The sequence below is a fragment of the Apodemus sylvaticus genome, chromosome 16 (genome assembly GCF_947179515.1).
Source record: "Apodemus sylvaticus chromosome 16, mApoSyl1.1, whole genome shotgun sequence".
Taxonomy (NCBI): Eukaryota; Metazoa; Chordata; class Mammalia; order Rodentia; family Muridae; genus Apodemus; species Apodemus sylvaticus.
The window spans coordinates 83,577,073-83,581,609 of NC_067487.1; the positions used below are offsets into that span (position 1 = coordinate 83,577,073).

General features: G+C 41.2%; 1 pseudogene; it reads left to right on the forward strand.

The window, feature by feature from the left end:
* The first annotated feature begins 1,796 nt into the window (after window positions 1-1,796).
* The window catches only part of LOC127666704 (nucleoside diphosphate kinase A-like), a 3,301-nt pseudogene continuing 560 nt past the window's right edge, over window positions 1,797-4,537 (forward strand).

The following is a 4,537-nucleotide window of genomic DNA, read 5'->3' on the forward strand; positions in this document are numbered from 1 at the left end:
ACAAATCCAGAAATCTGCACTTTGGCCTATAATCATCCCAAACCAGATGCCTAGACACCAGCTTAGTGACATAATCAATAACAGTCAGGGAAACATGACTACATTAGAGCTCAGTTATTCTACAACATGAATATTCCAACAGAGCTGAAGCACAAGAAAAGGCCTTAAAAGGAAAACTATTGTAAAGATAAAATGAATAAATCTATTAAAGAAATCTAGGAAAATACAAACAAATAATTTGAAGAAATGAATAATTCCCTTAAAGAAGAGCAAAAAAGAAAAACAAAAGAATATACCTCCTCAGAAGCTCATGAAACTTTCTCCAAAATTGACCACATACTCAGTCACAAAGCAAAACCCAACAGATGCAAGAAAATGGAAATAACCTGCTAAAATCTATCAGATATGCATCAGATATATCTATCTAAAGCTGAATATAAAAAACAACAAACAAAAAAATATCTACCGAATATTCATATACTGAATGGCTTTTGGTTCAAGGCAGAAGTAAAGAAGGAAATTAAAGACTTCCTGGAATTCAATGAAAATGAATATATAGCATACCCAAACTTATGGGACAAAATGAAAATAGTTCATAGCACTAAGTGCCTTTATAAAGGAGTTCGGAAGATCTCATACTAAAAACTTGACAGTTCATCTGAAAGCACTAGAAAAAACAGGAGCAAATTAACTCAAAAGGAGTAGATGGCAAGAAATAATCAAACCGAGAGCTGAAATCAATAAGATAGAAGCAAATAGAACAAGACAAAAAAATCAATGAAACAAAGAGTTAGTTCTTCAAGGAAACCAACAAGATAGATAAACCTTTATCCAAACTAACTAAAAGACAGAAAGAGAATATCCTAATTAATAAAATCAGAAACATGGGGAGACATTACAGGAGACACCGAGGTAATCCAAAGAATCATTAGGTCTTACTTCAAAAACATGTAGTCCATAAAATTGAAAAATTTAAAAGAAATGGACAATTTTCTTGATAAATACCACCTACCAAAGTTAAATCAAAATCAAATGAACAATTTAAATAGACAAATAACTCCCAGTGAAATAGAAGTAGTCATTGAAAGTCTTCCAACCAAAGAAATTCCAGGGCCACCAAGGTTTAGCACAGAAATCTACCAGACTTTCAGAGAAGAGCTAATGCCAATACTCCTTAAATTATTCCATAAAATAGAAACATTGCTCAATTCATTTTATGAGGCCACAGTCACCCTGAAATATAAACCACACAGAGACTCAACAAAAAAAGAGAATTACAGACCAATTTCCCTGTAAACATAGATGCAAAAATATTCAATAAAACTCTTGCAAACTGAATCTAAGAACACATAAAAAAAATCATACACCATGATCAAATAGACTTCATCCCAAAGATGGAGGAATGGCTCATATACAAAAATCAGAAATGTAATCCACTATATACACAAACTGAAAAGGGAAAAACCCACATGACCATCTCATTAGATACAAAGGAGGAAGAGAGTGTGAAAAGAAACCAATGAAACTCAGGGGTTCTTGGGGAGCAGTGTGGAAACCTAGTTAAGTAGAAACTTCCTGCAATCTATGAAGGTGATCTTAGTAAGGATTCTTAGTCATGGGGGATATGGAGTCTGAATTGGCCATATTTGTAGCCAGGCAAGGCTCCCAGTAGTGGGATTGAATTGCATTCATTCAGTTGTTGGCCACAGAGGTCCTATAGAGAATCCCAAATTACCAAGGTTGATGCTAGGACAGAAAGTTGCTCTCTGAAAACTGACAACAGGGCCCCTTTGCCAATGACAACACCTACACGACTCTTTGTAGACATCAAGCTGGTGCCTGCTTGGAGCCTTCACCGCTATGTTCTAGTCTTCTTTGCTACAGGAAGGTACTCTACAGAGTATCGAAGGAGAAACGTGGACACCCATCCAATCACAAAATCGTTTATCAACAGTCTGTCCTGCCTGTAAGAAGTGATGGGGCAATGGTAGCACAGAACTTGTGGGACTGTCAAATCAATGTGTGATTTAACTTGAGGCCCACTCCACAAGAGGGAGCCCATGTCCAACATTGCTTGGAGATTCTTAATGACATTCTGCCATAGTCATAGGTCAATGCCTCGACCAGTCTTCAGTAGAGAGGCTTCCTCCAGCAGATGGAAGCAGATGAGGAGACCCACAGACAGAGATTATGTAGACCAAAAGTCTAAATTGGAGGTCACCATCAGGTCTCTCCTCTCAGAGCTTGTTGAATCACATTGAAGAGGGAAAGGAAAGATGATGGGAGTCCAAGGAGATGGAGGACACCAGAGGAATATGGGCCACTGAATCAGCTAAGCAGGGCTTATACAAACTTGCAGGCAAGCATGTGGCCCACATGGGCCTGCACTAGGTCCTGTGTGTATATGTTATGGCTGTTAGCTTGGTGCTTTTTTTCAAACTCATAACTGTAGGAGTGGGTGTGTCCTTCACTCTTTTACCTGCTCTTGGGACTCTTTTCCTCCTGTTGGGTTGTCTTGTCCAGCTTTAGTGTAAGGGCTTTTGCCTTGTTTTGTCACATTTGGTTGACATCACCTGGAGTTCTGCTCTCTTCTGAAAGGAGACAGAGACGGGTGACGGTGAGGAAGGGGCTAGGATGAGTCCACGTGGGGAACTGTGCTCAGGACGAACTGGGTGAGAGAAGAATCTATGTTCACCTTAAAAAATAGATTCGTTCAAACAATAGATTCTGATTCTGATTCCCTGTCCCCTAACTATTCCCGGATCCTCCCCAGGTTCTCGCCCACCCCAAATTCACATAATTTCTTGGTATCTCTCATTTAAAAAAATAGGTATCTAAAAAAGATAAGTGAAAAAAATAATAAAATAAGGTAAAGTAAAATGAATGTTACCTATATAGGACAAAACAAACCAACCAGCAGATAAACAACAAGCCAAAAAAATCATAAAACCAAGAGCAGACAAACCATTTTAAAACGCACACACACACACACACACACGCATGTGTGTGTGTGTGTGTGTATAACCATATATATCACATGTATATCACATATACATATACAAATTCATTTGGAATATATATATATATTTAGACGTGTGTATGTGTTTCCAAAGAAATACTATTGAGTTTGTTTTGGGTTGGGCTTTAATGGTGAGCATGAGGCCTGCCCTTGAGTGAGGTTTGTGTATCCCATGAGACTACACCTAAAAGCAATCTTAACATTTGTCCTTATACCCACAGATCATTTTAGTTCTCAACCCATCAAGGAAATTTCTCTTTGCAGCAGACAGAGACCAGTCCAGAAAGACACAGCCAACCAAAATTTAGAGTTGTGGTGCCTTGTCCCAAAGGGCATTTCTACCAAATACTCTTGTACGTAAGACTAGATTAACATTAACATTGTAGGAGAGGAAGCAAGGAAATAGATTAAGAGTATCAGACTCCTCGATACATCAGAAGCTCACTGAAAGGCGTTCAAGTTGAAGACCTGCTTCTGAAGTGGACCTTGAGGCACAGTGAGCGACCCTTTGCTGCTATCGAGTCTGAAAGGGTCCAGCAGGAGATTGATCATAAGAGAAATCATCCAGCATCTTAAGCAGAAGGAACTCCTCCTTTCTGGTTTGAAATCTATGCAGGCTTTAGAGGACCTCCTTGAGCACTATACCAACATGAAGTGAAGTGTGCAGGCCCCTGGCCTCTGCTTTCTTACAGAAGTCCCCCTTCCCCCACCCCCAACTCCTTCTTGCAGCAAGCTGGAGGCTTCCTCCTCCTCCCTGGCCCATTCAGAGAGGGACCCAGTCTGGCACAGAATATCGCTGTTCCTGTTTCCATAGAGGCACCCCTCAACAACACACACACACACACACACACACACACACATACACACACACGCGCGCCGCGCGCGCAACGCACGCACACGCACGCGGCAAAGAGCCATGGTAGCCAGCTTGAAAGTTGGCAATCAGCAGCCTCCCTTGCCTCACGTGCCTAGGCTGGCTCTCACTGATAAATGGCTGAGCGCTTCCCAGGTGCAGCTGGTGCCTGTCCTTGGGAAAGAAGCAAAAACCAAACATCCTCAGGGAGATTAGGGTCCCACATTTGGATCATGAAAGGAGGATAATCAGGGGTCACAGGGGGCTGCGGCTAGTCATAGAACACAGTTCCTGATAGCCCCATAAAGTTAGGTCAGAAGAGCTCCCCCCTCCCAAGTCGCGCAATTCTGCCTTGCCACCTGAACAAACGATATCGTGTTTGAAAAATGACTTGCCTCATTGCCTCCCATGTCACCCTGAAATCCAAAGAATCCCTAACTATGATGTATATAAATGTGAGGCCCTCTAGGCTCATGGCCGCACTCCTGTCCTGCGCAGTGGGAAGGTTTTCGATCCCAGTCTGACTAATATTCATAAAGAGACTCTTTTGCTACTATGGTATGCACTCACTAATAAGTGGATATTAACCTAGAAAACGGGAATACCCAAAACATTATCCACACATCAAATGAGGTACAAGAAGAATGGAGGAGTGGCCCCTGGTT